This window comes from Stegostoma tigrinum, unplaced genomic scaffold (genome assembly GCF_030684315.1).
Source record: "Stegostoma tigrinum isolate sSteTig4 unplaced genomic scaffold, sSteTig4.hap1 scaffold_143, whole genome shotgun sequence".
Classification (NCBI taxonomy): domain Eukaryota; kingdom Metazoa; phylum Chordata; class Chondrichthyes; order Orectolobiformes; family Stegostomatidae; genus Stegostoma; species Stegostoma tigrinum.
The window spans coordinates 387,393-410,691 of NW_026728088.1; the positions used below are offsets into that span (position 1 = coordinate 387,393).

Sequence of the window (23,299 nt, forward strand, 5' to 3'; positions counted from 1 at the left end):
GAGGAGGCCAGAACGGGTGCAGCGGTGCAGTATACCACATTAGCACCTGCATACCCCATACAGATGGCCTCAAAGCCCTACGCTATTTCCTGTCCTGCAGGTCTGACCAGTTCCCCTCCACTGACCCCATTATGTGCTTCGGTGAACTCGTCCCACTGCCTACAGACAAAGGGGGTGGCCATGGGTACCTGCATGGGCCCAAGCTTTGCCTGTCTCTTTGTTGGAACAATCCCTCTTCCGTACCTCTTCCTCCAGTACATGGATGACTGTATCGGCGCTGCCTCGTGCTCCTATGAGGAGCTCGAACAGTTTGCCCACTTCACCAACACCTTCCACCCCAACCTTAAGTTCACCTGGACCATCTCTAACCACCTCTCTCACCTTCCTGGTCCTCTATTTCCATCTTGGGGAACAATCTCAAAACCGATATATATTTCAAGCCCACTGACTCCCACAGCTACCTAGAATACACCTCCTCCCACCTGTCAAGTTTGTTTTCGGAGACCCTCACGGACGTGCTGCAATAACAAGACACTGACCTGTTTAGAAAAACACAAATCATTTTCTTACCAAGCAAGTACAAGCTGTGAAGAATCACTGTACTCAACCCGGCACACAGTGCAAAGTCTCACAAGGAGTTCTCCCCGGACAGTCCCTGCTTTTTATACTTTACAAAAGACATGATACAGAAAACGATTTCACAACCTCCAATGACATGATACATAAAACAATTACTACAACAGACAAAAACAGGATACCAAGCAATTATTACATGGACAACATAAAAGACCAGGATATAGTATCGATTGCTTGTGAAGTAGCTGCTCATGGCAGGAGGTGATTTTGAGTTGTTGTCCGGGACAGATTGTGATTTCAAGTTGCCAGTGTGTCTGGCTAGGACAAAGTCAGTGCCCTGGCCCCTTAGTCAGCGACAGAAGTTACATGCTTTAGAGGTTTCACACCTTTACAAAATTTCCCCACCTAACCCTATTTGATACAGATTGATTCTAATTTCAGTTCAGTCAGGAAACGTAAGACAGTGTCTGCATGCCGATGTGTGAGAAGATGAGTTACAAAAGCTTTACACTGAATTCCTAGCTGGGCAGGAAGCTTCAGGGCAGTGTCTGCATACCGATGTGAGTAGATAAAAGACTTTACTTCTATAAGTCAAAGTCTCTGTATAGGAATCAAATGCAGATGAAAGACTTTGATTTCTATACTTCTTTAAATTAATGGGATGTTATCACATTAACATCTCACACCCACCCACCGTCCTGCAAAAGTGCCATCTCCTATTCCCAATTGCTTCACCTCTGCCGCATCTGCTCCCAGGATTCCACTCCCGTACATCTATGATGTCCTTGTTTTTCAAGGACCGCAACTCCACTCCCCACCTCCCCACCGGAGTGGTCAAGAACACCCTTGACCGTGTCTCCTGCATTTTTCTACAACTCCTCCCTCGCACCCTATCCCTGCAATAACAACTGAAAAAGAATCCCCCTCATCCTCACATACCACTCCACCAATCTCCGGATCGAACACGTCATCCTCTGACACTTCCGCCATCAGCAATCCGACCTCACCATCAAAGACATTTTTCCCTCCCCACCCTTGCTTGCCTGCCGGAGAGACCAGTCTCTCCGTGACTCCCTTGTCCGCTCCACGCTGCCCTCCAACCCCACTACTCCCAGCACCTTCCCCTGCAACCAAAGGAAGTGCTACACTTGCCTCCACACCTCCTCCCTCTTCTCTTTTCCCCCCCCCCATCCCAGGCCCCAAGAAGACTTTCTACATCGAGCAGATGTTCACCTGCACATCTGCCAATGTGGTATACTGCATCCCCTGTACCCGTTGTGGCCTCCTCTACATTGCGGAAACCAAGCGGAGGCTTGGGGACTGCTTTGCAGAACACCTACGCTCAGTTCGCAAGAAACAACTGCACCTCCCAGTTGCGAACCATTTCAACTCCCCATCCCATTCCTCAGATGACATGTCCATCCTGGGCCACCTGCAGTGCCACAATGATGCCACCCAAGGGTTGCAGGAATAGCAACACATATTCTGCCTGGGAACCCTGCAGCCCAATGGTGTCCATGTGGATTTCAGAAGCCTCAAAATCTCCCCTCCCCCAACTGCCTCCCAAAACTAGCCCAGCTTGTCCCTGCCTCCCTAACCTGTTCTTCCTCTCTCCTATTGCCTCCTCCCACCTCAAGCTGCACCCCTATTTCCTGCTTACTAACTTCATCCCACCCCCTTGACCTGTCTGTCCTCCCTGGACTGACCTATCACCTCCCTACCTCCCCACCTCTCCTCATCTTTACCTGCTCCATGCCCGCCTCTTTAACTTGTCTGTCTCCTCTCCAAATATCTTTTCTCTCCATCTTTGATCTGTCTCCCCCCTCTCCCTATTTCGTTCAGAATCCTCTTCCCCTCCCCCATTTCTGAAGTGGTGTCCAGGCCCAAAACGTCAGCTTTCCTGCTCCGAAGATGCTCCTTGGCCTGCTGTGTTCATCCAGCTCCACACCTTGTTATCTTGGATTCTCCAGCATCTGCAGTTCCTATTATCTCTTATCCAAGAGAAATGTTTGTTTCTTATGGATTTTTTTTCCCAGACTGTTGGATCATAGCAGCTCACACTGCTCTTGCTCACTTCTGTGCTCCCTGATCACCTTTGTCGGTGTCTAATCTCTTCAGTCTCTAATGATGGATAGATTTGATCTCTGTAGTATTTTACTGTAATTTCCTTGTACCTTTTTTGTAAATAAATTTTCCACTGCTGCCCACCCCCTGACCATGTGCTGCTCTCTTACCAGATTAATTTTTGAATGGTATCTTTCACAGTCAGGAAATATTTTCCCAGAAAGAGAGTGTATTTTTCTTCCATTTCAGACCACCAAATTCTACAGCGTTTTTATCTGTCATTCATTTTGCACTTCTGCAACATTTACTGTGTGTTTCTCCTTCCACAGATACCAGCGATCGTTGCCAAAGCCCTGTTCCCTGTGGAGAAGGTGATGTTTAACTTTCGTGTGCTGCTTCAGTTTGTATGATAAAGGTGCTCTCACAATGCTCCATTTGAGAAGTTACAGATCATTCATCTAGCGATACTGAAGAGCTAATGGTGTATGTCCAAATCAACAAACTATTTGTATTTTTATCATGTTTTATAATTTCACAAAAATATTATCAACAAACTTTTGACGTAAGGCCATATTAGGTCAGGTGACCAAAAAGTTACCATATCTACAGGTTTTCCTGACTCTCTCAAGGAAAGCAAACCTAAGAGGTTTATCAGGGGAATTCCAGATCACGTTTTCTGGCAACTGTAGAAACAGCCTCCAATAGTGAAGGGATGATTAAACACATTGTTGGAGTCTGGAACTAAATGAGTTATCGAACTCTTGAAGGTTGTGTGTGCAGGGAGATAGGGCTCGTCACAGCCAGGAATTAAATCACGGGTGAGAATTTTAAATTAGTATCAGAGATAATGGGAACTGCAGATGCTGGAGATTCCAAGATAATAAAATGTGAGGCTGGATGAACACAGCAGGCCAAGCAGCATCTCAGGAGCACAAAAGCTCACAGCAGGCCAAGCAGCATCTCAGGAGCACAAAAGCTCACAGCAGGCCAAGCAGCATCTCAGGAGCACAAAAGCTCACAGCAGGCCAAGCAGCATCTCAGGAGCACAAAAGCTCACAGCAGGCCAAGCAGCATCTCAGGAGCACAAAAGCTCACAGCAGGCCAAGCAGCATCTCAGGAGCACAAAAGCTCACAGCAGGCCAAGCAGCATCTCAGGAGCACAAAAGCTCACAGCAGGCCAAGCAGCATCTCAGGAGCACAAAAGCTCACAGCAGGCCAAGCAGCATCTCAGGAGCACAAAAGCTCACAGCAGGCCAAGCAGCATCTCCGGAGCACAAAAGCTTCACAGCAGGCCAATGTGCTCCTGAGATGCTGCTTGGCCTGCTGTGTTCATCCAGCCTCACATTTTATTATCTGAGAATTTTAAATTGTTGCTTATAAACAGGAGCCTTTGTGGGTCAGGGAGCACAGCAGTGATGGGTGAACAGGTCTTGGTACAAATGTACTTGTGTGCAGCAGAACTTTAGGTATTCTTGAGGTTACAGGGACATTGAATGTGGGAGGCCGACTGGCAGTGAGTTTGGATAGTTAAGCCTAGAGGTAACACAGGAATAGATGAGAGGTTCAGCAGATGAGCTGAAACTAAGGTGTCACTGTCAGTCATTGTCACTGAAGTGGAAGTACGTGGTTTTTGTGCAGGGCTCTGCTGTTTACCCTCACCTCACCTCAGGAATTCAGCTGTTTGTGAATTTGCGGATCAAGTCTGTAATAAGATCAGGAACTGAGTGCCCACCATGGCCCATGCTGGGTGTCACTGAGCAGGTTACTGCTGAGTAAGTGCTGTTTAATACTGCTGTTGACAACACCTTCCAGTACTTTACTGATGATAGAGAGTAGATTGCTTGAGGGGAAATTGGTCGGGTTGGATTTTCAATGTTTTTGTGCTGAACAGACCTGGGCAGTTTTCCAAATTGTTAGGAGATGCCAGCGCCGTAGCAGGACTGAAATAGTTTGGCTTGGATGCTAGCAAGCTCTAGAGCACTAGTCATCGCTACTATTGTCAGAGTGTTGCCAGGGCCCATAACCTTTGCACTGTTCATTCATTTCTTTAATATTATGTGAAATGAATCAAATTGGATGAAAACTCACATCTCTGATGTTGGGGACCTCTGGAGAAGGCTGAGATGGATCATCCAGTTGGCACTTCTGGCTGAAGATTGCTGCAGACTTGTCTTTTGCAAGGAGAGGTTGGGCTCCTGTGTCGGGTAAAGATGGGGATTTTTGGCATTCTTCCTCCAGTGAGTTGTTTAATTGTCCATCACTGTTCACGACTGGGTGTGGTAGAACTGCAGAGCTTGCATCTGATCTATTGGTTATGGGGTGGCTTAGCTCTAACTCTTGCTGCTTATGCTATTTTGCATGCAGATAGTCCTGTTTGGTGGTTTTACCAGGTTGGCACCTTATTTTTAGGTATGCCTGGTGCTGCCCTTGGCATGCCCTCCAATACTCTCCGTTCAAGCAGTGTTGGTCCCCTGGATCAATGGCAATGGGTGTCTCTAGGATATGCTGGGCCATGAGGTTACAGATTGTGCTGGAGAAGGTCTGCTACTGTTGCAGTCTCTCTCAAAGCCTCATAGATATCTGGTTTTGAGCTCCTGTGTCTGTTCCAAGTCTGTCCCTTTTAGCCGAAGTTAGTGCCACCCAATGCAATGGGGGGTATTCTCAAGTTTAAGATGAGGCTTTGTCTCCACAGGACTGTGCGGTGGTTGCTGTTAACAATCCTGTCATGGACAGATGCCTCTGCAGCTGGGAAATTGGTGATGATGAGATCAGCTATATTTTCCCCCTTTGGTGCGTCAGCACCTGCTGCAGTCCCAGCCAAGCAGCTTTGTCCTTCAGGACCCGACCAGCCTGATTGGTAATCCTCCTGCAAACTACTCCTGATGTGGACATTGAGTACATTTAGTGCTATTCACACTCGCAGTGCTTCCTCCAAGTGCTGTTCAACATGATGGAGTTTTTTGTTTCTTAAAATTCCCTCTTGGGATGTGGAAATCGCTGGCTGGACCAGCGTTTATTACCTGGAAGGCAGTTAAGAGTCAAGCACATCACTATGGGTTTGGAGTCACATGTCATCCAGACCAGGTAAGGATGGCACATTTCCGGAAAGGGCATAAGTGAACCAGATGGGTCTTTCCTGATAATTGGCAATGGTTTCATGGTCATCATGAGAATCTTAGTTCCAGATCATTATTTAATTCATGTTTCACCATCTGCCATGGCAGGATGCGAACCCAGGTCCCCAGAATGTTATCTGGGTCTCTGGATTAATAATCTAGCGATAATACTACTGCTGATTTATCAACCAAGGGAGGATGGTACATGGTAATCAGCAGGAGCCATGAGACTTCCAGGCGTCAGAGTCAATGTTGAGTACTCCCAGGTCAAATAATCTGGTCAGAATAGCACTGTGCTGTCACGTCTGCTGGGACAGGGCTTCACTAAGGACAATGATAGTGGTGTGTGTCATTGTTTGCCAGGTATGTTTCCATGAGTCTGACACTGTTCCTTGACTCGTCTTTGAAGCGGCTCTCCAAATTTTGCCACTAGCCCCCAGATATTATTAAGCAGGAGTTTGGGGGGCCGATAGGGCTGATTCTGCAGTTGTCTTTCCTAGTTCCCTGGTGGATGCCAAATGGGCCACCCAGCTTCATTCCTTTGTTGAAACTTTGCAGTGATTTGCAACTGAGTGGCTTGCTGAGGTTGGCAAATTTCTTTCCCCGAAGGACATTAGATTTTTTTTTCACTCTGTCATCAGCAATTGTTGCCATGGCAACCAGTTGATTCCTCCAGTTTTTTTTTATTGAATTCAAATTCCACCATCTGCTGAGATAGGATTTGAACCTGGACTTCTGTTGTACATTTTAACATTCTGGATAAAAGTTAGTCATCAGGTTTGTTCACTCATTTTTAAATATCACTAACACAGGCATTGTTTCTTTGCAAAACACTGTCCATCATCCTGTCTCCTCCATCCTCCGCTCCAACAGCAAGTGAAGGAGACACATGCAGTTTCTATGTCACTAAGATTGAGACAATCCAATCAGCTGCCTCTGCTGCTTCCCTCTCTTCCACAAGCCCACCAAACCAAATTGCTTAGCATGTTGCTCCTCGTTTTAGGCTTAAACTTGCATCTTTGTCCAGTTTCATGTCAAGCCTTATCAGAGCTCATCTTAACACTTTGCCCTATTCTCACTAAACTACAAATATTCCAACTCTTATTTCTCCTCCTCCTCCTCCTCCCTGCCTCTTCCCCCATGCCAATTCACAGATATTGTTACTTGTTCTGTCTGTTTCTCTTTTCCGGTTATGTCCTTCTCACCCATTCTGTTTAAAACCAATGTTCGACCTCACCGTCATTGGAAAATCCCACTCCATCTCTCTTTCCTGTCTGAAATCCATGTCGTAAATGTCCCTCCAGGATCTATCCTTGGCCCATGCTGTTTCTCACCAACATACTTCCAGGAGGTGAGATCTTCCACAAGCACTGTGTTAACTTTCACATGTATTCTACAATGTTCAGATCGAACTCGTCTCCATCACTTTGCTCCACTGTTACTCAGTTATAAAACTGCTTATCATGCTTCCACTACTTGATTAGTTGAAATTTCCTCCAATAACACTTTGTGATAGTAAAACACATTGCCTTCAGTTATTATTACAAATTATTTTTCCTTACTATTGTACTGAATCCATCCCTCTCATTGGGAACTGTCTGAGGCTGAACTGCACCCTTCTCAATAATGCTGTCATATCTGGTCTCAAGATGAACATCTTACCGTACATTTCAATCACAAATGCCAGAAATTTCAATCTCTAAAATGCTCCTTCTCTCCACCTCACTCCAGCTCATTCGCGACTGAAACCCCTTACCCATGTCTGTGTTGCCTTAAGCTTGACAATTCCAAAAGAGAACCCTCTCTTCTCTGCCTTATCGAGAATCTGCTCCCACGATGAGAAATATTTCCTCAGCATTTATCCTGTCAACTCCCTTGAGAATCCTCTATTTTTAATTAGAACATCTCTCATTCTTCAAAAAAATCTAGTTAGTATATTCCAGACCTGTTTCGTCTTAGCTTAAAACATAATCCCTCCAAACCAATGATCATCTTAGTTCATCTTCTTTGAAATGCCTCCAGTGAAGTTATATACTTGCTCAAATAAGTGGACCAAAAAAGCTGCTCACATTCTTCCAGATGTGGTCTTGCCAGCAAGTTGTACATTTGTCCTAAGACATGTATTCCAAACTCTTCTACTGCAAACACCTTGACATAAGGATAACATCCCATGACCCTTCCCGATTACCTGTTGCAACTGTATGCTCGCTTCATGCTTCCTGCACAATTATTCCTGAATCCCTTTTGTGTTGCAGTTTTCCACAGTTTTTACATTTTTAAATAACACTGTTCTTTGGTCATCTCCTCAAAAATTAGCAACTTCACGTTTTCCCAAATTATACTCCATTTGCCGACTTGTCGCCCATTTATCAATATCTCTCCATAAACTCTAACCCTCATGGAACTTGACTGTTATCCCTTTTTATGAGATCCTTCCTCATTCTTCTCATCTTTTTGTTGGGAGCACTGGGCAACATGACACATACGTAATTGCTGCCTTTTTAAGGGGTGTTTTTTCAAATGACTGGGAGAAGCTTACTGCCCATTTCTCAGAATCGAGACAACTTGTTCATCAAGTTGCATTGGGCCGGAAAAGCTGATGTCTCATTGTGGCAGTGCAGCAGCACAGAAGGAAAGAAAAGGAAGCAAATCCTGCTGCCTGCATCTCACTAAATCTTGGCCATTCTTTGCCTTGTGTCAAACACCTGTTGTTCTGTTCAGTGACATGAAGCCCCAATGTGGAAATTCCTAGAAACCCAAATAGAAATCCCTCGAATCAGCTGCTGACTCCCACAAGGAATAATGTGCAGCAGGAACAATGCACAGTTACCCTCGGCCAGGAGGAGGGGATGTTGTGGATTCCTACTCTGACAGTGATGGATTTTATGAATTTGTGTTACAGGATATTACAAGTGGACTTTCAGGTAGGAAGCTCAATAATTGTAACACCAAACTCTGACAGAATTACTCAATTCAATCAGGACCTGGATATTCGCATTGTGTGTGAGTATTGTGTTCCTGCTCATTCCCATTTGCCATGTAAAATTTCTTTCTTATTACCCCATTCTCTCAATAGATCTTTCCTACGACTTTTAATATATGTCCTGTAGCCCTTTTTTATGGCCAGTTGAGTGTACATTTTGCCGTCCTAATGTTTATCTTTTGTAAACACCTCCTATCAAAGGTCCCCTCAAAATCCTTTGTTACAAGGAGATCAATCTTAGTTTCCCCAAGCACCTGATTACCCAATGACAGTTTGTTTCCTGTGTGTAAGGCACTCATCCGGATTGTGTTGGAACATTTTCCACTTCCCTGCATGAGTACAGCCCCAACAATATTAAAGAAAGGTAACATCCTCCAGATGAAGCAGTGTCAGAGTGGTGTCCCATCCACCACATGCAACATTCCCCTCTACACCACCGAGGCACAGTGGCATCACTATGCCTAAGGTAAAGTCACCATTGTCCTACCTGACCATAGGGCTGGTTTAACCTGAAGATTACTGCACCCCAGGCGAGGAGAGAGATTGAGAGGAAGTCCATCTATTGTAGATGGATATTCTCAATATGTACCAGAAATGTCTAAGTCACACAAAATTATAATAAAAACAGCCCTAACCATGCAACTAAAAACCCTCTCCCTACAAACCATTCTGTTAAATCTCCTCTGCCTCCGATCAGGCACCCTCCCGTCTTTCACAGTGTGTGGGGGATCTTTGGTTTGCACAGACTCAGCTCGTCTCTTTTCCTGTCTGTAATGTCATCATGCTGTGACAATGGCACTGAACCTCACTGTCTGTGAGGGTGGTAGGCACAGAGATCCTCATAGCGTTTAAGATATATATAGATGCACACTTGTGATGCCAATGCAGAGTCTATGGGCCAAGTTCTGGAAAATTAGATTAGAATAGTTAGGTGGTGGTTTTTAACTGGCACAGGCTGGATGGGCCACAAAGACTTTTTCTGTGCTGTAGACCTCCGAGACTCTTCACATAGGAGGATACCCAGCAATATGTCAAGTCATTTCAGAATATGAGATATTAGAACAAATGACTCATGATTGGTCAGTATTTTCGGGAGAAAAGTGAGGTATAGACGTAATGCGGTTTACCTCGAAATTCAGGGGCCTGAAGCCCAGGAAATTGAAAGTACCGCCATCAAGTGGATGTATAAAAATAAGGATTGTATTAGAGGAAAGAAATATCATTCTTGTATCATCCATTTGTGAGGCTGGACGATATTAGAGACAGGAAGGGTTCTGAGACCGGAGAAGATTCCAAAAATAGGGAAAAGTGAGCTTGGATGAGATTACAGAAATGGGGAAGATTGTGAGGCTGGAGGAGACCTCAGACAAAGGGAGGTTTGTGAGGCTGAAGACAATTATAGAGCTAAAGAAGTTTGTGGGCTGGAGGAGATTAGAGATGAGGTGGTTTGTGAGACTGGAGGAATCTGAATAGATGGTGTGAGTTATGTGGCTAGTGGGGGATTCCAACGATAGGCAGGTAGTGAGGCTGGAGAGGGATTCCAGAGATGTGAAGCGTGTTGAGGCTCGATGGTAATGCCTGCAGTAATGCAGGTAGTGAGGCTCGAGGGCATGATCAGGTGGGTAGTGAAGTTTGAGGTATGATTCCTGCAATCGGGAGGGTAGTGAGGCTCCAGGGTGGATTATCATCATAACAACACAGTGGTGTACTTACAGCACATGGAGTGCAGCAGTCATAGAAAGTACCACTTTCTCCAAATCCAATAAAAATGGGCAATCAATATTAGTTTGTGCAGGAAAGACCACATCCCATAAGTCAATTAAAATTATGGTGGGTCTCTGGCTTGGAGAGAGCTAACAGAAGCCGAGATAATTCTCCATTGTAGCAATGTTTGGTAACCGTAGAATACAACATTCAGCTAATTGGCAAATAATGCAGGGTGAAAATGTGAAGATTGTTTGTTTGACTCAGCAAGTTCCCAGGATCTGGAACAGTCTGAATGGTAGCTGGATGCAGATTTAGCAGTTATTCTCAGAAGAGAGTTGGGATTTAACTTTTCAAGGAATGATGGACAAATAGCGGGGGAATTGGGTCAGATTTGCAGCACCTCCCAGAGTGAGAGTGAAGCCTTTGACCGGGTTCCACGTGGTAGACTAATGAGTAAAGTTAGATCACACGTGATTCAGGAAGAGCTCGCTTATTGGAAGCGGAATTGGCTTAGTTGTCGGAGAGAATGTGGTGTTGGGGATTTTTCAGAGTGGAGTTCTGTGACCAGTGTGTTCCACAGCAATCTGTGCAGGGGCCACTTTTGTTTCTCATTTATATTAATGATTTGGATGCGAATTTAAGGGACAAGATTAGTAAGTTTGCAGACGATACGAGAATTAGTGGTTAGTGAAGGTTATCTAAGATGACAGTGAGATCTTGATCAATTATGTCAATGGGTTGAGAAGTGGAGGATGAAGTTCAATTTGAATAAATGTGAGATATTGTATTTTGGTAAAATGAACAGGGTAGGACCAACAATTGATGGTTGCACCCAGGGTAGAGTTGTGAAACAGAGAAATGCTGAGATTCAGGTACATAATTCTTTGAAGTTTATGTAGACAAGTAGTCAGGGTGGTTAATATGTTGTTTAGCACACTTGCTTTCATTGCTCAGACCTCTGAGTCTCAGAGTTGGGATGTTATGTTGAGGTTGTATAGGACATTGAGGCTTCATTTGAGGTATTGTGTGCAGCTCTGGTTGCCCTGTTACAGGAAGGACATTATTATTGAACTGGAGACAGTTCAGAACAGACTTGCTGGGATGTTGCCAGGATTGGAGAGCTTGATTATCAAATAGACAGACAAAGCTAGGACTTTTCTCACTGGAGTATAATGGGTTAAGGAGTGACCTTAGAGGTTGATAAAATCATGAGGGCACAGATTATGCGAATAGCAAGGGTTTATTCCCAAGGTTGGGTGATTTCAAGACAAGGGGACATGTATGTAAGGTGAGAGGAGAAATACATATTTAAAAAGACATGGATTTTTTTATTTTTACGAACTTGTCCACGTGTGGAACAAACTCAGGAAGTGGCAGATACAGGTACAGTCACATTGTTTAAAAGACACTTGAATAGGGACATAGATAAGAGAGCTTTAGAGGAGTATATGCCAGATGCAGGCAGATGTGATCAGTTTACATATAAAACTTATACATTTCAAAATTCTAAATATGCATTAAATTGAAGTAAGGCCAACTTTGACATTATTGGGCAAGAACTTCCAAAAGATGATCGGGAGAGGTAATATGTAGGTCAAGGAATGCTTGGAAAGTGGGAGGCCCTCAAAACTAAAATAAGGAGAGCCAGGCACATGTTCCTGTTCACGTGAAGGGCAAGGCTGGTAAATGTAGGGGATACTGGCTGACTGGAGAAATTGAGGCTCTGGTCAAGAAAAAGAAGGCAGCACATGTTGGGTACTGACAGCAGGATTTGGGTCAATCCTTCAAAGTATAGGGGCAGTAGGAGTATACTTGAGGGAAATCAGGACGGCAAAAAGGAGACATGAGCTATCTTTGGCAAATTGAGTTAAGGGGAATCCCAAGAGATTCTGAAACTTCATTTGGGACATAAAAACAACAAGGGAAAAAATAGGGGCCCCTTTAAAGATCAACAAGGCTGTCTGTGTGGAACTGCAGGCTGAGATAGTGAATGAGTATTCGCATTAGTATTTACTGCAGAGAAGGATATGGCAGTGAGAGAGCTTGGAATCATAAATAATGAGTCGTGAGAAGTGTCTATATTACAGAGATCTAGGTGCTGGATGTCTTAAAATGCATAAAGGTGGATAGGTTCCTGGCACCTGATCAGGTGTTACCCACAAACTCTGGGAGAAGCTGGGGAAGTAATTGCTGGCCCCTTGCTGAGGTATTTGTATCACTGACACTAGTGAAGTGCCAGAAGGCCGGGTGGCTAATGTGGTGCCATTCTTTAAGGAAAAGCCAGAGGACCATCGACCGTTGAGCCTGATGTCAGTGGTGGGTAAATTGCTGGAGGGGATTCTGAGGGACAGGATTTGCATGTGGTTAGAGAAGCAAAGACTGATTAGGGATGGTAGACATGGCTTTGTGAGTAGGAAATCTTGTCTCACTAACTTGATTGAGTTTTTTGAAGAAGTGACAAAGAAGATTGAAGAAGGCAAAGCAGTGGACACTGTCTATTATGGACTTCAGCAAGGCATTCACCAAAGCTCCACATGACAGACTGGTTAGCAAGATTAGATCAAATGGAACCCAGGGAGAGTTAGCTATTTGAAACAAAATTGGCTTGAAGGTAGGAAACAGGATCATGGTGGGGGGCGGGGAGCGGGTTCAGTCTGGAAGACTATGAACAGCAGTGTGCTGCAAGGATTGGTGCTGGGTCCACTGCTTTTTTTATCATTGATGCAAATCATGTGGAATGAATATTGGAGGAATGGTTAGTAAGTTTGCAGATGACACTAAAATTATTGTTGTTGTAGTAGACAGCAAAGGAGTTTACTTCCCAAGTACAATGGGAACGTAATCAATGGGTTGATGGGCCAAGGAGTGATAGAAATACACTTAGTTCAGATAAATGTGAGCGATTTGCATTATGGCAATGACAAATCAGGGCAGGACTTAAACAGTTACTGATGAGGCCCTCGGGGCTGTTATGCAACAGAGACTCCTTGGGGTGCAGGTGCACAGTTCCTTGAAGGTGGATTGCAGGTACAGAAGGTAGTGAAGATGATATTTGCTGTGCTGGCATTTATTGGTCAGTGCATTGAGTGTAGGAGTTGGGAGGTCATGTTATAGGCTGAACAAGACATTGATTATGCTGCTTTTGGAATATTGTGTTCAGTTCTGGTCTCCCTGCTATAGGAATGATGCTGTTAAACTTGGCAGGGTGCAGAAAAGATTTATAAGGATGTTGCAGGAGGTGGAAGTTTTGAGATGTAGGGAGAGGTTGAATATGCTGGGGCTATTTTACCTGGAGCATTGAAGGCTGAGGGGTGACCTTATAGAGGTTAATAAAATTATGGTGGGTGTAGGGTGAATGGCCAAGATTGTTTTCCCAGGTTAGGGAAGAACTAACCTGAATTAGAGACTAGAACTAATAACATTGGCTTAAGCTGAGAGGGAAAGTCTTTAAAAGGGAGCCAAAAGAACTGCAGATGCTGCAAATCTGAAAAGAAAACAAAGTTGCTGGAAAAGCTCAGCAGGTTTGGCAGCATCTGTGGAGGAGAGAAGAGTTTCGGGTTCTGAGGAAGGGTCACCGGTCCCGAAATGTTAACTTTTTTCCCCCTCCTCCACAGATGCCACCAGGCCTGCTGAGCTTTTCCAGCAAATTTCCTTTTTTTAAAGGGAAAGTGGGTGGTGCCTGTGCAGAATGAGGTGCCAGAGGAAGCTGGTACAGTTACAACATTTAAAAGGTATGTGAATAGGAAGCGTGTAGCAGAATATAGGTCAAATGCTTGCAAATGGGATTAGATTAATTTGGGATATCTGGTCAGCGTGGACAACTGGGACCAAAGGGATTGTTTTGTGCTGTACAACGCTGACGAAGCATTTTTTGTTTTCATTTCAGATTTCCACAATTTTACTTCTGCACTGCTCTTACTCTTTCAGAGGGATTGAAAGGTGGAGTTACAGATCTATACAATGACTGTCCTTCCTCGCTGGCTCTCCCAATTCTCTCTTTTGGTAGTTTGATGCAAACACTGACTGGATCCCTTACCTGGAGGATATTTATGAATGAATTTGTTCTAATGGTGATCCAGCATATTCCCCAAGTGTTGCTGTACACATGTCCAGAGAATTTCTCAGTTTCACAATCTGTGTCCTTCTGGTTTCTTACTTACTTTCTCTTTGAAAGTATAGTCTGCAGTTGGAGAATTTAAACAGGCCCACATCCAGGTCTGACGGTCACTTTGTTTATCACAACCCAATTTTCTCAGGATTTTGAACATTGAAGGAAAAAGCAGCACTCACATTGGGGAGAAATGCACATGGTGTGTGTGTTGAAGAGTCTGTGAAGATTCATCTGAAATGTCCAAACACCAGTGCAGTGACACTGGGAGACAGTGTGGAAATGTGCAGATTGCAGGAAGGAATTTCTTCATCCATCCCAGCTAGAAACTGACCACCAGAGTCACACTGGAGAGAGACCATTGACCTGTTCTGCGTGAGGGAAAGGCTTTGCTGACTCGAATTCCCCGCTGATACACCAGCGAGTTCACTCTGGGGAGAGACCTTTCATGAGCTCTGTGTGGGAAGGGATTCATTGTCATCCAAACTGTTAACACACCAGCGAGTTCGCAGACAACCACAGTTGAAGAACATTGCTGTCACTCTCACTATCAAATAAACCATGGTGTTGGGCTGTTTGTACAGATGTTACCGATACCTGCTCAATTAAAGGTGCTGGTATTGTGAATAAAATGTCACACTAACAGTTGTGTAAGGTAGAGCTTGGAAATAGTCACGTTGTCACAACACATCGACACATTCACACTGACTAAAGCCTATCCACCTGCATGATATGTGAAAAGGGATTTCCTGGTACATTCCTGGTTCCTGGTTAACGACCAGCAAATTTCTGAATAAGTTGATTGGTTTGAATATAGCTAACAGTAGAATCAAAAATAGTATCAGTGATAATGGGAACTGCAGATGCTGGAGAATCCAAGATAACAAAAAGTGTGGAGCTGGATGAACATAGCAGGCCAAGCAGCATCTCAGGAGCACAAAAGCTGACTTTTCGGGCCTAGAGAAGGGTCAAGGCCTGAAACGTCAGCTTTTGTGCTCCTGAGATGCTGCTTGGCCTGCTGTGTTCATCCAGCTCCACACTTTGTTATAGTCGATTCAAAAACCATGTGTTTTGGGCTTGTTTCTGGAGATCATAGAATCCCTCCACTGTGGGAGCAGACCACTTAGCCCATCAAGTCCGCACTGACCTGACGAAGATTGTCTTACCCAGACACTGTCTGCGTGAGTTTCCTCCAGATGCTCTGGTTTCCTCCCACAGTCCAAAAATGTGCAAATTATGTAGATTCACTATGCTAAATTGCCCATAGTATCTTGTGTGCAAAATGCAGGGATAGGGTAGGGTGTGAGACTGGTTGGGATGCTCTTTGCAGGGTTGATATTGACTGAATGGCCATCTTCCACACTGTAGGAATTCTGTGATGATCTCGATGGCCCTTTATTTGTTAGATAGGTCTGCACACCTTTACAATGACAGATTCTGTTGCTCTCCCACAGACATTTGTTTATTGGAAACAATGTAATCTTTCAGTTTGTGGATAAAAATCAAAGGAATGTTTTAAATCCAAACATAGGATTGGGTTGAGTCATGTCCTATAATCCCTGATTTGCATTTTCCCCGTCGGCTATGAAACCTGGTGACCGCTGTGACTCTGCCTGGGAGCATTGCAGTCTCGTCAGCTCTTTACCTGGTGTCCATAGCAGTGATGGATCTCATGACGGAAACATAAACCAAAACATTGTGTGATTTCTAGTACATATTTTCTATTTAGTCTTCTGTCCATCACTTCCCTAGAGGCTGAGATACTGGTCTGGGGACCTAGGTGTGAATCCATCTGGAAATAAGAATGTGATGATGACTGTCAATCCATTGCCTTTGTTGGAAAAACCCATCTGTTCACCGATGGCCTACAGGGAAGGAAACTGCCATTCTTATCCAGTGATGTGATCATCCCATGAATGAATTTTTTAAAAAAATTAAAAACTCCTGCAAATACGTTAAACTGTCTTAATTTATTTGACAGCTGACAGTTCAAACTGCTTGATGGTCACTTTCTCTTTTGATCAAGTTGTGGCCATTTCATAGTTGAAACCATAGTTATTCTCGTACAAACAGTGCATGCTCTGACATGCCACTTATGAACCAGACATCCACGTTGACCATATCCTGATGCTGTGTACCACGAAAGCAAAATTCTTCACCATCTTATCTACTTGTGTTGCAATTTCAGAGAGCTATGGACTTGAACCTCCCAAACTCCCGAACACTTTTTGAGAATTTCATCAAACTGACCTCCAATGGCAGGAATGGACAGGGTCAGCTTGGATTGATGATCATAATTCAGGCTCAACAAATCTACTGGAGCATTTTGAAGATGTAACTGGTGACCATCTGCTGACTCGCCCTTGACTGACTGCTGGTAATAACAGTGATAAGCTGCATGGCTTATGCCTGCAGTAAACAGCCAGGCAAGACAGGAGCACTGTGAGACATTAGGTTCTAGTTGAGACATCAAAGTGCTAAAATGCCAGGGAAAGGCAGAGATATTGTGGCAGGCCCTAAGCAGAACATGCCTCAGGTGCTGAAAAGCATGTAGAGTTCTGACAGCAAGAATGTACTTTGTGGACAGGCAATTCTGCATCTTGATGTAACATTTTTATTTCACTCTGGCTCATTTTGCTAGATCTGCAAATATCTATTGGTCTGGCTAATTTGAGAATTGGCTTTCGGTGTAATGTGCTGATTCATTTCTGGAGAAACTCAGCAGGTCTAGATGCATCTTTGGAGACAGAGAAACAGAGTTAAGGCTTTAAGTCCAGCGAGGCCCTTCTTCAGAACTGAACAGGTTCAGAAAATGGCCTTTTTAATACCTTACCAGAGGTGGAGGAGGGCTAACAGAAAACAGAGGGTGTTGGGATGCGGTGCAAAATACAAATGGGCTTTTAATTGTGTTGAAAGAGAAGCAGATGTACAATGAGAGTAAATAAAGTTGTGAATGGGGGAGATGGGTTCCCTCCACTGAATGCAATGTTAACAAGACACAAACAAGACAAGGTCACATCGTCTGTGCCATATTGTGTTCATCATATCTCCAATAATAACCCTGAATGTGTTGAGCATATGTGAACAATCTTATATGTCTACACACATACGCTGATTAAACAGTGTATATAAAATCATTTCTCCTCCGTTCCGTTGCAACCTATCGTGTTTTTTTCACCTGTCAGTCGCCATTCCTTCAGCCAAATTTATTCTGTCTCTTTCTCTGCATTTTATTTTATTCCATCTATGAAGAAGAAATTGCCTAATGGGCGATATCATGTTAGTCCTGTCCAGTCTGCACAGCCACTGTCCCCTCTTCCTTACTGTTCCTTAATCACTCACATAGATATTGTCTCTGACCCTTTACTCCCAATAAGCAAAGCAATTGGAAATGTAATGTTTAGTTTTGGGCTCAGGCTAAAAAATTGGTCAGGAAAGGCTGTATAAACTGCAAAAAATTTGTTTGCAACTTTAGAAGCAAATTATTGAAAATATTGTGTTAAGGATAAAATGTTCATTTATTAGTGCAGTGAGAGGAAAGTTCAGCAAAACCCACATTTCCTGCCTTTCTCCAGGCAGTTGTGGCCAGAGATGTGTTTGGATTGGCAGTTGTTGTGGTGGAGGAGACTTCGGTGAAATAACAACCTCTCATTTGGCTCTGAGGAAAATGGTTACATACGTCATCACATGTGGATAACACAGCAGAATCATCGAGCCTGTGCAGAGAAAGTATCAACTTTCTCCTCTGTCTCTATCATTGTGAGATGAATTGGAGATGGGCATTGAGACCAATAGCAGGCAATGTCACCCAAACCAGGTATTGTTGTTACATTAAAAGTGTCAGAGTGGAAGGGGTTAACGGGAGCTGTTTGTTCAGTGACTCGAATTAATGTCAGTCTCCATGGATACTAACTGTGTCACTGGAGGGTTTCCCTCTTCTATTAATAAGGGGTTTCTCCCAATGCGTTATCCCACAGTATCTGTGGCTGTGGCATATTCAACACAATTGGGATCAGCAGCTCCAGAGATGTGGAGAGATCAGAATCTGTGACCAGCAGATTGGGATGTTCCAAATGATGGATCAGAATCTCAGAACCACAGCCGGGAATGTGACAACAATGTATAAGAAACTGAGAGGAATAGATTGGAATGTTCCAACAATGGACAGGAGTTTATCCTCTGGCCTTTACTATCTTTCTATCAATTGGTTACCATTAACATTGTGGATACAAGCTGTACTGATGGTTATTCAGGCGGGTTACTATCCCATCCTCGCTATTGTTGGTGTTCCCGGTAAGTCTCTCTATCTCTGCCCATTCATTTATTCTGTGACCAGCGACTCAATTTCTAAGCTCTGTATTTGGCAACGAAGGAAACTATTGTATTCACTTTCAGTGACAAACTCAACTCTTATTCCAGGGTTTTTTTCACCTTCACTTACAAACACCCGAGGAGGAAGAAAAGTGTTCATAACCACCATTGGCCCATTTTGTCCTGATCTGATTTATATCACAATATTCCCTTTATCACTAATAATATCCTCAGTTTTCACTTCCGCTTCAGTGCTGTTTCTGATTAAATCATAATCTGCTCCTTTCCAGTTGCAGCTCTCTTCTGGCCACACTTGCAGTTACTAATATTTTGATTGTATTCTTATTTTTATCTCTACCTCGACCTATGCCAGTTGCAAAGTGTGAAGCCAGTTTGATTCTAAAATGAGGAGGTTACAGCTTTGTGTCAGTGGTTTCAGCATAACCCGTCGATGGCCATCAAATGACAGTTCATTGAACTGTTTAGATTCTAGAACTTTCCAAGTAGCAGTGGTGCCATGTCCATTATCTCCTAAGTGCAGTGTTCCGATGTGTTCACTTGTTGACAGAGGCCGTGTCTCTTCACCCCAACCCCCACTGACCCACTGCTGAGTGGGATACATTACTCTGTCTCCACAGAATAAGATATAGGAAATCTTCCAGAAATTCTACAGGACTGTGACTGTGAAAATGAGAAACTGTGGGAGATTAGAATTAATAAAGCGGAACTGCTCAAAACTAATTGAACTGAAGTTTGGTACTTTGCTCTGGTATGTCCCAGAGATTACATGGAGGTGGGAATAGAGCTTGTGAAAGAGTTACAGGGTCAGACAGCTCTTCAGTCCAACCAGTCCATGTCAAACATAATCCCAAACTATCCTAGTCCCACCTGCCTGGGCTTGGCCCATATCTCTCCAACTGTTTCCTGTTCATGAACTTGTCCAAATGTCATTTAAAACTTGTAACTACGAGAAAGAATTATTGATTACCATTCAGAATTCTTCAGATTCAGGAATTGCCAGTTCCTGCAGAATGGAAGTAGCTGTTGTAACGCACATTAAAAAAAAACTGGAGTGAGAGGGAAATCAAAATAAAAATAAATTTTGGACAACTTGATATCTGTTATGAGAAAAATATGGAACCTTTTTTGAGGGCTGTAAAAACTAGACACTTGGGAAATCATGATATGACTTGGCAGAGTCAACTTCGATTCAGGAAAGGGAAGTTATCTTTGGTAAACCTGTGCAGTTTATGTTAATTGAAACATCCAAAAATTTCAGATGTGTGTCCAAATTATCCCCAGAAATGTCTTCCATTGCTACTCCACCATCTTCCCTAAGATTCTATTCCTAATAACTCCAGCCCGTTCCTTCCTCATGATGTTTTTTTAGTTTCATCACTCAGTTGTAATTGTGTCACATCCAAATGCAAACAATACATTTAAACTGAAAGAGGGAGCTTTGAGAGATAAAACATGGAGAAAGATTGGAGTATTCATTAACTTGATTTATGTCATGTATGTATGAGATAGAGAGAGAGAGAATATGGGTGATGAGATGTGAAAATAGAGAAAACTGCATTATCGACTGAAGTTGATGTACTTTCCAACTTGTTTTGGCAATTCCTGTGTGTTGTGATCCTTTGCCCAGTGCATGTACGACTGAGTAATATGTATATAATAGTTGAAGTATCCACACATGAGAACCAGTGAGAGCGGTGTATTTGAATTTACAGAGTACTTTTGATATGGTTGCACACAGGTGAGTGAATAAAATTAGAGTTGAGAGGTAAGGTGGAATATACTACATGGATTGAGAATTGTTTAGTTGACGCAATACAGAGAGTGGAGCCCTTTTCCAGGCTGAATGCTGCTCGTTATGGGGTATCACATGAATCAGTGTTTGGACCACAGTAATTTAAAAGGCATACAAACTATTTGGATGTGGCCAGCAACAGCATACATCTCATTTTGTAATGATTAAATGATGTGAGGTTGGGAAGTGTTGTGGTCACAAAAGGGCCTGCATGTCCTTGATCATAGGTCACCAAAATTAGTACATGCAGCGCTATCAGTCATGTGGGAAGTAAATGGTATGTTGTCCTTCATTGTAAGATGATTCATGTACATGAATAAAACCATATGTCTGCACATGTACAGCCTTGATGAAAGACTATTTATGGGCACTGTGCATAGGCTTGATCCCTTTTGTAATGAAAGAACTCCTTGCCACAGACACGGTACAAATGGTCATCACCAGTCTAATCCCTGAGATGATGGTACCATGAGGAGCGAGTGAAGAAAGTGAGTGTTTAATATGTTGTGCTGTGAGAGAATCAGAGATTACTGCATTAAAATTACAAAGTTGGTGATGAACTCTTTTATCCACAAAAGAAATTGATAGGGTGAGAAATCCCATACGTGACCCATGTAAATACATGTGGATTTTACATATAAAATGACATAGAGCCCCACAGTGATTCAGAGAGAAGCACAGGCTCTGAATGAACTCTCCCCACATTAATCTGTGACCTTACACTGAACCCGATGTTGTTCACAATCCTGACAGCAGCCCAAATACCCTCTTTGTGACATTAGCCAGACCAACCAGATTCTGATCTCCATAGAGAACGGAAGCATGTATTTTCAGAGGATGCCACTTGTGATTTTGCACAAAACATTAGTCTTCCCACCACACTACTGTAAAACTGCATTAAAGTACTGCATGTGTACCATGAACAATGGAGGCATGTTGACCAGCGTGAAGCAGACTATCTGTACAGCCTAGCTCCATTTGCTTGTCATGTTACCTAAGTCTGTTTACATGTAAGTGACTGTAGGGTCTCAATGGCCTTCTCCTTTTCATATGTAGGGACGCAAGGGGCTGTACAGCAGGGCCAAATGCTGAATTGATCCACCCTGGGCTCCTGAGGAACAGTTCGATGTGTTCATGTGACATTGCTGTAACTGTAAGATATTATTTTATTTTGGTTTCTTTTAAGAGAAGGATTGAACGAGAGGCACAAAGCTGTCTAGTTAAGACCATTGAGTAAACAGTCTTGAGAGGGTTCGGGTTTTTTTTAAATGCAGCCTGAATGAGTGCGACGAGCTCTCACAGATCAGAATTTCTGAGTTTTGCTTTTCTGTTGCATCAGAAGCTATTGGTGTCTCAATGGAGTTGGAAGCTTCAGTGAATGTCTCCTGACTGCAGAATTTTCTTTGGATGATTATTTTCTCCTCCTGAATTGGAGAACCGCATGTGAGAACCTTCTCTGAATTTTATTTCTGACCAAAGTGTCTGTTTATGGGCTGCTACTATGCTGGAACAGTTAATTAGTAATATTTGCTATAGCTATTATACTATAAGTTTATCCACCAGAGCGAGGTTATTCTAAATTCCTTTTTTTTGGTTCTACTTTGACTACAGTGTTTAAATAAATTGTGTTTTGTTTAACATCTGTCAACTATTTCATTAATGTATCTCTGAATAAATGTCAACACAAAGGCAGCACAGACCTCTAGGGAAGAGAATTCCCACTCCAAATGCCCTTTTCAAATTTCTTCTCATCTACCTGATGGAATCAGAAAGTCACACAACGCAGAAACAGATTATTTGCCCCCACTGACTTGATATGTAATCTGATCTATTCCCATTTGCCAATATTTGGTCCATATCCCCCTCAACTTTTCCTATTCTTGTACCAATCCAGATACTTTTTTAGCTGTGTAATTGCACACACCTTCACCACTTCTGACAGCACTTTCTGATCACACACCTCTCTCTGCGTGAAAATGTTGCCCGAAGTTTCCTTCTAAGTCGCTCCCCTCTCACCTTCAACATCAGCACTTTACTTTTGGCCTCCCCTCTCCTGGGAAACCGACCTTGGCTATTCAGGCTATTCATGCCCCTCATGATCTTATAAACATCTGTCATGTCACCCCTCAGCCTCCACACTCCGGGGAAAACACTTCAAATTGTTCAGCCTCTCCCTACAGTTCAGACCCTCCTGTCCTTGAACATCCTTGTAAATCTGTTTTTTTCTGCACCTCTCAAGGTTAACAACATCTTTCCTTTAGCAGAGCCAACCGATGTGTGCGCAGTATTCTTAAAGTGGCCTCATCAATGTCCTGTACAGAAGCAACATGCCATCCCAACCCCTATACCCAATGCTCTGACTGATTAGGGCAACCATGACAAATGTGAGACATTTTTCCATCCCCATCCCTGTCTGCTTTCCGGAGAGACCACTCTCTCTGTGACTCCCTTGTTTGCTCCACACTGCCCTCCAACCCCACAACACCCAGCACCTTCCCCTTAAACAGCAGGAAATGCTACACTTGCCCCCACACCTCCTCCCTCACCCCTATCCGAGGCCCCAGGATGACTTTCCATACTAAGCAGAGGTTCACCTGCACATGTGCCAATGTGGTATACTG

The 23,299-nt window shown here is 43.5% G+C and overlaps 1 long non-coding RNA gene across 2 annotated transcripts; it reads left to right on the forward strand.

The window, feature by feature from the left end:
• Nucleotides 1-1,116: 1,116 nt before the first annotated feature.
• On the forward strand, nucleotides 1,117-16,514 carry LOC132207739 (uncharacterized). Of its 2 annotated transcripts, XR_009443770.1 has the most exons (4): nucleotides 1,117-1,136; nucleotides 2,970-3,011; nucleotides 8,659-8,759; nucleotides 14,333-16,514. It is a non-coding gene; the product is annotated as an uncharacterized LOC132207739 (long non-coding RNA). The 2 variants fall into 2 exon arrangements; XR_009443769.1 differs by lacking the exon at nucleotides 1,117-1,136 and having other exon boundaries at nucleotides 3,008-3,123.
• Nucleotides 16,515-23,299: the final 6,785 nt, after the last annotated feature.